General features: G+C 41.5%; 1 pseudogene; it reads right to left on the bottom strand.

Annotated features, from left to right (window-relative positions):
- Positions 1-3894: 3894 nt before the first annotated feature.
- On the bottom strand, positions 3895-8427 carry LOC115729214 (annotated as a pseudogene).
- Between the last annotated feature and the right edge of the window lie 1593 nt (positions 8428-10020).

Genomic DNA, 10020 nt, shown 5'->3' with positions numbered 1-10020 from the left:
ACTCCGAGTCCCGCTGTGCGCGCTTGGCTTCTTCCCAGTGAAAACTCTCCCGATCCCTTTGCACGTGGGGGGAGCATTTATTTTTATCTTTTGGCGACTGTCATTCGCAATGGCCACGGGTCGTGGGCCTCGTGGCCAGACGACAGTGCTTGGCTTTGAGATTCGGCGTTGATGGCTGGTGCCGAGGATCGTTTCTATCGGAACATTTTTGCTTCAGGTAGGCAGATTTAAGGAAATTTTCCAATAAAGATTTTAAGTGTCATCATTTTTTTTTTCCAAATAAGGATTTGAAGTGATTCTTGTTTCAAATAAATGTTTGAAGTGGCGTGACAGTTCCAAATAAAGCCATGAAGTAACTATGACCGTTGTAAATAAAGGCCTAACCTTCTTGGCCGGATAAATATTCCGGCCGATTAAGGACATTTTCGTCAAAATACCATTTTAACTAAATTTTTAGTTAAATAAATTATAAATCAAAAAGGAGTTAAAAAGGAAAAACAGGCGAGAGAGCTGCCCTCCCTCGTGTGGGCAAGACTGCCGATACATTCGCTAGCACCTTGATGGTGGGGGCGGTGGCCATAGGCCGGAAGGCGATCCTCTCACTCGAGTTTCTTTATTATTATTATTATTTACCTTTTTTAGTTTTTAAAAAAATAGAAAAAGGAAAAAACAAAGAAAAAATTTTAATAAAATAAATGCTGAAATTCTCTTAACCAATCGGTGAGTCGGGTCCTTCATGCTCTTATTTAAAACAATGTCCATTTCAAACATTTATTTTAAAAAATGAGAACACTTCATATTTTTTATTTGAAATAATATCCACTCCATGACCTCATTTGAGAAAACGATAACACTTTGCGTCCTCATTAGAAATTTTCCCCGCGAATCGGGCATGGTTGGTGCCAATAACGGGCTATGCCCGGCTTAGGTATTATTTCTTATTTATGTTCTTTAATTAACAAATTCTGGCCAAAAACTCAAATTAAGAATCATAAAGACGAGCAATAGTAATTGAATCATAATATAGGACCCAAGGAACAATATGGATAACAGATAGTTCATCCACTCGTTCCGCACGACAAACATCGTTCGCGGCTCCAGGATGCTTCACGTCCTGCTACGGACCAATAGACGAAGAGCCCGTTTGATAATCACACCACTAGGCGCAAAGACGGAGATAAGAGTCCCGACTTATGAGAAGTTTCTCATCATGCTCAGGTCGACGGCAATCTAGTAAAAACAATTCGGCATTATCACGCCGGTGTGCTAACTCTTATTCGACTAGATCTATGCACGTAATCTCCGAATTGGTTTTCGAGTGCCGCGGATCGATAATGGCCCGAACCCGCATACCATTGTAAGATGAGATGCGACTTCTGTGACTTATGCCATGACCGGATCTGAATCAGATCAACCCCATTGGAAAAAAAAAAAATCGAGGCAGAGACTTAATTGCGAATTGATCCCCAATTGGATTTGGATCTGAGTCAAACGTGACACGCCCATTACTCACCATCTTATAAATATTCCAAACAACTGGGATCGGTGCAGTCCAAAACACGACTCCCCCTCCCACTTTGGATTGGTCAAAGCTTTGAGGAAAAGGCATCTTCGTCTCGTCTCCTACCAATCGTCCCCCAATCCAATAAGAAAAAGACAAGTGCGATCGAATGACTTCAGGCTTTGTTTTCGTAGAGACAGTGCGAACAAAAAAAAAAACCCCAGCGGGTCTTTACAGCAACGATCGTAGCGACGTTCGGACAAGAGCTGCCTAAATCCGGCCGTTAACTTGGCTCTGCCGCCGGTACTAAATCAAGGAAAAAGTAATAAAAAAGTCTTAAATCTATTTTGTGGATATCAATTCAATCATAGACATTTCAATTAAACCAATTTAATCCTAAACAGTTTCACATTACTACCAATTTAGCCTGTCCGACCGGTTTAGGTCGAAAATAATTTATGTGAATGTTGGCAATCATGTGTGGCACGAGCTGCGCCGACGTGAAATTTTTTTTTATAATTACTTATTTTTTTGTTTTTATTTGTTTCTTTTTTTTCTTTCCCTTTTCTTTGTGCCGTGGTCGGCGAGGGCAAGCACCGACGAGGCCTCCCTTATCAGATTTGTCGAGGCCGACCCCCCGCCTAGGCCATGGCGATTGTGCCGGGCTTCACCCGGGCGAGGGGCAAGGGTCGATGATATTGATTCTGAACCATAATTGCAATGGGGTGACAAAAGGGAAAAGATCGAGTACAATATATATTTTCTAGCAAAAGGCAAAGACCGAGTAAGCCCAACCGACGCCCGACAAAGCCACCGTGGCCTAGGCGACGCAGTGCTTGCCCTCCTCTATGCGTAGCTCAAGAAGGCTGACCCTCACCAGTCATGGCAAAAAGAGAAAGGGGAAAAAAAGAAAGAAAAAATTCAACAAAAAAAAAAATCCCCCCATCATCGTCCGTACCACATAAGATTGTCGATATCCCTACTAGCGATTTTTAGCCTAAATTTGTCAAATAAACTGAATTGATAACAACGTGAAATGGCATAGGACTAAATTGATCCAATGAAAAAATTTATCAATGTAATAAATCTAGGGCTTTTTCGATATTTTTCCAGCCAAATCAAAATCTTCTGTTTTGGGTGAGAGTACCGGATGCGTCTGCAGGGTCGGCTAAGTAACTGGAATTTGACCCTAGCCAACGTTGCCAAGTGGCAAAAGGTGGGCAACCTACGTTTTGGTAGTCCCACTTCGGTTCAACACGAGCAACCGAAAGGTACGCGTTCTTAATCAAATCACAGGCGTCGTGACTCACGAGATCGATAATACTAATGTCACAATTCTCGCCGCCGGATGTCTCAAAATACCTATTAAAAAATCGAATTAGAAAATAAAAATTGTGATTTTCATTTGTACACTTTATTTTTTTTTTCCCTCAAAAGAAAGATTGGCCCCGGCATTTTTTTTCCCGGGCCGGATCCGATTCATTTCGGTCCTGGCCTGAAAACATCCTACTTTAGGAATGTTTTTCCACCACGGAAAACAGTCTTATTTTATTTGACCACCAAAAACAAAATTAATAGGACACTTCCGCTCTTGAGATTTTACTGAAAGATCAAGTCTATTTTTTAGCGCAGCACGAGCATTTGGCACTCGTTGGCTATGAGAGCACTGATCAGCCAATTGTCACACCTGTCCCTGCCATCCCATCCTTGGATGCCTCGCAAAAGGTATGATAGTGCGGCCGAAACCTCGTAAGAATGCCAATACTAGACAGGGAAAACGGGGAACCAATGTGGCTAGACATTACTAAGTATGCGCTCACCGTGGCATTAGGTTTGAGCATTGCTTGTGGGATGGACCGTCGGGTGGTTATTGCCTCCTTTTTAGACAATGCACATGGTTGCGTGAAGCCGAAGCCTTCTCTGCTGGTTTGTGAAAGAGTGTTTGCATACATGAGCAAGATCGGTTGCCACGGAATTAGTTTTGCCAATGTGTACATTTCTCTGGTCATTTAGTAGTTTCTCAAATCAATGGAGTTTTCCCCGCCTTTGGCGGATGTGCAGTTAATGTTGTAGATGTACACATAGGCCTGTACTCATATAACCAGCTGCTAGATTTATTCTCGAATGCATTTTGAGGTCACGAGGAGGAAAAAGAAGTTTCTGCCATGAGTCCATGGGTCAAGTAGCCCATCCCAAGGACGCTAGGTTGATCAAGCTTCACTCAGAAAGATGCTAATTTTGTGATGGACAAGATGACAAATCCCACAAACAAGTGACCATCTTTTAGCAAATTGAAGATAAAAAAAAGAACCAAACGAAAAGGAGGCAAATAGTTTATGATACGACTAATGATCTTGACACCAGGGTTGAAGTCACATCCACATTTTAATCAAGACTCGGGGAAAGTTGAACAGGATTTAGAGTCACTGCCGCATTTTTAAGCAAGACTAAGGGATAATTAACAACGAAATAAAGATTTATACAACCTGAAATAAAAAATTTCCAAACTATGACCAAAAAGCTGTAGGACTCAAAACTGTGTAAAGCTTCGATGTGATTATCATGTAAAACAGTCCGTAAAACCCCATCCCCGAACCAGATAACCGCACCACTTGGAAGTCGGAGTTCCATTTGCTCACAACTTTAAGCAGCATGCAACTTGCAAAAAGAACCACCAAATGAGCCCTCATATCTGCAAAGATACTGATGATGAGAAGACCTCGTGACCCTATAAATAGAATAAGTATTCCCTGGGACGGAAGGATTCGAACCTCCGAATAGCAGGACCAAAACCCGTTGCCTTACCACTTGGCCACTCCCCATTTCGATTTCTATTCAATACTAATAAACACTAGTATTGTTTTTGGTTGTTCGTCAATTCCAATCTGAAATAAAATATCTATGGACTCTATTGTTCCTAGGGTTTTGACATGTGTAGATATACAATGAAACTGTCTTTCACAGAACAGAGAATCAACAAATGCGTGGTGTTATTGTTCAGCAACTGCAAAGAGTCTGGACTTTTTAGATAAAATAACCCTAAAACAAGGAGGATCAGCAACCAGTATTCAAGTTTTTAACTACCAAGGTTTTTGCTATAAAACTCATCGGTCAGACCTCATCGCATAAGTATCAGGTCAACAAGTCATACATCAGTTATCAAAAAACTCAAAACGTAACAGGGGCAACCGCAAAGGAAACAAATATTAAACGCAAGCATCAAGAAGAGTCCTCTATGGACATGCACATTGTGTCTCCCACAACCAACATAAGCATGGGATATTATATAATTAATAGAAGAATCTCCTGAATACGCAGATACAATGTCCTTAAATAAGCTTTTGAAATGGCACCAAGCCACAAAATAGTAAGTTGACTGATCCATGCATCCGAGTTAAAGCACCCGCAATCATATAGAGGTGAGGTGACATATCCACAGTGACAGTTCAGACACGCAAGGGGACTACAGAAGTACAGATGATATACACATGCTTACCTAAAATCGATAAAGTTTCCTTAGATGTGTCATTAGACGTTACACCATGTAGAGTATGCGAGGGAAACTATACAAAAGTGTGTAATAGAAAAATCTCATCACCAAACTATTCCATAACTTAAAAAATGACTAGTTGGGTCACTTAATCTCGTCAGCTTGATTAAGAAAAAGTGAGGGCCAAAAGCAGAATATGAAACTGTACAAAATAACGGTTATCCGACTTATACTCCCAAAGCAACTCCGGAAATGGTTTCGCGTTTTCCAACTTATTGCTAAAAATGAACAATGAAATATGCTCCAAAAAGTTACTACGACATAAGGTCTTCCAAAATACAAATAAACACACACAAAGTCCATTTTAATCTGAATAATCAGTTGTCAATTCTAATGCATTGATGTTCTGTGAGTTGCAAGACACTCCCAACGGGAAAACACAGACATGCGTTTTGCATAGTGAAATGAAAGAAATAGTAGAGACACAGACTTGCAAAGTCTGTTAGTACCTTCTCGAACAATAAGGCAGTTATAAGTGCTGCAGAGCTGAAGTAATGCATTCTGGTTTGCTGGATCAAGATTCTCACTGATGATCTGAGGATACTTCCCAGGAGACAGGGCAGACAGTCTTGCCAGAGAAGTCACCAAAAATTCTCTTGGTTCCCTTATATCCTTCAAAGGGTCCTCTTCCTTCCTTCCAGCATTGTGGAGATTGACAAAAGTGGCAGTATAACCGACATTTTCAGCTACATCTGGAGCATCTGGCTCTTCCACAAGCATATCCTCCTCAGGGCGTGAAAGCAAGGTCATAATGCTGTCCAGCATCTTCCCCCAGTGTCTACTAGCTGCTGCATCTAAAAAGAAGTGGACTTTCACAGAGCAGCCTCGTCAAAGCAACCGCAGTTAACTTACGTTCAACATTCCCAACAATTAACTTCAGATTTGGTATCCAAATCTGCTCCAAAATTGAGTCGACAAGGTTAGAGGGACCATGCTTGACCAGAAACAGTGACATAAATATCAAAAGAGACTTCACAAACTTCATAGTCCGTCTATTCTGGAGTCGTGTAAACAAGGCATCCCAGATGTGGGGGATGTAGGGTGCAATCAAACTATAATCTAGATTCTCAATAACAGTGTTGAGGACAAAGAAGCCCCGTTCCTCTGTGCTTGTGGACAGGACTAGTTTGTTGAATATGTCAAGCACCTGGCGTAGCCTACCTCCCTGACTGAGTTTGTGCAGTGACTTTTGAAGAAATGCCTGAAGCAGACGCACAAGTGCAGGGACATTTGGACCTCTATTCCAAAGATCAGGTGACAACAGAATCTCAAAAATTGGCATGTAATTAGCTGGAATGGGTGGTCTGTTCAATTCAACAAGCTGAGTCAACAGCTGAAATGCGTAGGGGAAGAACTCAGTAACATCATCGGCCAATATCATATGGAGACTGGGAAAGAGGCTTCCTTCAAAAGATGATATTAAAAAGGCATCCTTCTCACAAGCCCTCCTGACAAGAACGGCCACTGACTCAAACAAATAATGGTTAAAACCTGGATTTTTTGGGTTTTTACAAACTTCATTCAGAATGGAGGTCAATCCAACGATAAAATGTGTAGCGATGATCCCTTGGGAGATGTCGGCAACCCCGTGGACTCGCATGATACATTTCATAATGTACGGGTTCTCCTCAGATTCGGGAAATCGCAAAGCCATGAAAAGGTTGTTAATTGTATCCATAAAAAAGGGGCTGATATCTGCAGAGGTGTATCTTGCTTTCCCACCATCATCCCTAACAAGCAAAAGCTTTTCAATGCAGCTCACAGCACAAGAGTGAACTAAATTGGGCTCCGAACTAAGATTCCTAACCACATAAGGAAACAACAGCAAGGTAATGCCCTTTGGTATCTGACTCCGAAACAACGTTAAGAACTTAAGAGCGCCTGCCTTTAGCATGGGAAACTCGTTCACATTCTGACTCTGCAACTCTGGAACTATAACAGACATGAAGAAGCTCTCAACGTCAATGACATCAGTAGAAACAGCATTACCCCCAGCCTTCTTTGTCACCAGTGAAACAACCAAGTATATGGCACAATCTTTGTCCTTCCAGTCGGCAGCTGGGTTTGCAGCAAATGAGCTCAGAAGCTTTGGTATCTGAGCAGACACAATGGCAGTAACATCTGCCTTATGATATGTAGCAATCCCTTTCAGAAGTTCGCATGCAATCCTTCTCCTAGTATCAAGATCACTACCTTCCATGTCCCTCCTAATGAACTCAACATAATTCATCTCAAAGAGTTCCTCATCTTCCTCCCTCAAACGCACACTAGGGATCACAATGCTCTGACATATCTGCTGAATCACGCCCTCACCTTCAAACAACTTATGGTGCACACTCGTCCTAACAGTCGTCAAAAACTTAATCGCCGTAATGGCTAACCTATCACAACTAGAGGACTGAGTCACGTCCCCAAATAAACTCCAAACAGCAGATGCAAACTTATCCAAATAACCTTGGAACTCGTCCTCATTCTTCTCCATATAAAAACTAATATTCTCACACACAGCAGCTCTAAGCTCGTCCACAAGCGCGAGCCCGTCAGGGCCAATGCTCTCAAGTGGAGGATATCCAGCAGTAAGGTACTTTTGGAACTAATCCATCCACTCTCCCATATGATCCTCAAAGAATTCCGGCAACTCTTGCACATTAAGAGAATAGAAAATCCGACAGCACAACAGCTGAGACTCGAATAAAGGATGCAAGTTTACAGCTTGACCAGAAGACGAAGTTTCGCCGATTAGCTTAGCAGTCCTCAGGAATATCTCCAACAAAGGCGCAGCAAAATTATCCAAGCAATATATCAAATCGAACAACAAATCATAGGTTTTGTACTGGTAAAGGAACTTCTCGAAAATAGAATTGGCGGTACCAAGAATCCCGTTGATGGAGGCATAGTCAGAGGCCTGCGAAGCCTTCTGGAGATTGCACACAAGATGAGGGAGCAAGGCAGGCCACAGCTCGGGGAAATCGTGCTTGCTGATCACGGCTAGGGCTTCGCTGAGCTGGCTCTGGATTCGGGCCGACGAGGACAGCATCAGAGGGACAATGAGGGCCTTGATTTGCTCCTTCTCAGAGTTGGGGATCGGAGGTGAGGAAGGGCGGGAGCGTGGGAATCGGGGGGAGACGGGGCCCAGCGAGTGCGGAGATGGTTCTTGAAGTTGACCGCGGCGGCCTGGCGGATCTGCTCGTCGACGAAGGACTCAGCCACGAGCCGGAGGACGGCGAGGGCGTAGTTGGGGCGTTCGGAAGCGTCGGAGAGGGAGGACTCGGCCTGGCGTCAGGGGGCCGGGGGCCGGGGAGAGGGTGTGGAGGAAGCATTGGGAGAGGAATTGAAGCGTCCCCTGATTCCACTCCATGGGTAGCTACAGCTTGAGCAGGAGGAGAAAAAGAGGGAAAGTTGGGCTTTTCTTTATTTATTTTGAATTTTAGCGCAAACCTGGACAGGGCTGACCCGACCCGACCCATGGTACTTGGGCTGCACCTTCATGGGCCCAAATTGCATTAGATTAAAAGTGAATTAATGAACAAAAACCTTAGCCGCAGGCATCATGCAGTTTAGAGAGTAATTTGTATAGGTTACAAATTTATCGGCCCATCATAACAGCTAATTTTCCCCAGATGTCTATCTTGTGTATCTTGCGATAAGAAAGTGTTGTCCAAGAGACAAGCTATTTCATCGTGATTAAGAAGTGCATAAGGACCGATTCGAGGTTTTCTTCTAAGGCTCCAATTCACATACTAATTTCCCTATTGGATTATAATGGCACATTATAAATGAAAATAACAATCCACTAATTTGTTAAATTACCGTACCTATCTCAATGTAAAATAGGATTTACCTAATTGAAGGCAACTTGGAGGTAATATTAACCCATCAAATTTTATTTTATAGAAGTTATGGGTTTTCTCTGAAAAAGCGAGCCAATATCCATCTAGCAAATAATAGAGGGTAAGAAAACCACAGTGAATTTGAATTTTCAAAAGGAACATATTTTTCTTGCTTCTTCGTATATCATGGATGCATTGTAGACTTTATCAATTCATAAATTCCCAGACCCAAAAAAAATTCATAAATTCTAAAATTCGGAGTCCAGTGTCCCGACCGCTAGGTCATGGAACCCGCCTGTTATCAAACATTCAATTAAATCATTCTTAAATCTTGTTTTGTAAAAAAATTACTCAATAAATATTCATGTTGACTAATTATTTTAAGCTATTATTTTCAGAAAAAATATTTTCAGAATCGATTCCGTTTCTTTTTTAATGAGCATCAAAATATTTATTTAGGTCAAAGTGGTATATTGAATTGACTAGAACCGGTCTCGAATGAAATCAACTCGCTGCCCTCACACATGGATAGAAATCCAACATAATTTCCATTTTCTAACAACTCCACTAATTTCCTTAAGTCCTCGCGAACTACCGTATTGTTTTTAAAGACGTCTCACTTTAAATTTGAAAGGGAAAATTTCAAATAAGGGTCCGAAGTCCTCTCATTTTCTCAAATGGGGTCCCAAGTGAACCATGTTTCAAATAAAGGCCCAAAGTGATATTATTTTCTCAATTAAGGGTCTAAAGTGAATATTATTTCAAATAAGGGCCCGAAATGGCCATAAAATTTAAAAAAAAAAGGTCTATTTTAAGGGCATTTTTTCATCTTTTTGCTTATTTGATTTTTTTTCTTTTTTATTAGAATATTTTCTTTATGTTTCCTTAAAAATTAGCAAAAAAAATTAAAAGAAAAAAAACACACAGAGGCGGGAGGGTAGCCCCCGCCCACCCGTATCTTCCTCGCTCCTTTGTTTTTTTTTACTTTTAAAAAGCAGAAAAAGGAAAAAATAGGGAAAAAATGAAAAAAATCCAAAATGGGAAATGACGAAAATATCCTTTAGGCCAAACCCTTTTTTGAAACACTATGGTCACTTCAGGTCTTTATTTGAAACATACTATATCACTTCAAGCCCTTA

Source organism: Rhodamnia argentea, chromosome 10, assembly GCF_020921035.1.
Source record: "Rhodamnia argentea isolate NSW1041297 chromosome 10, ASM2092103v1, whole genome shotgun sequence".
Taxonomy (NCBI): Eukaryota; Viridiplantae; Streptophyta; class Magnoliopsida; order Myrtales; family Myrtaceae; genus Rhodamnia; species Rhodamnia argentea.
This window is presented reverse-complemented; position numbering and strand designations above follow the sequence as displayed.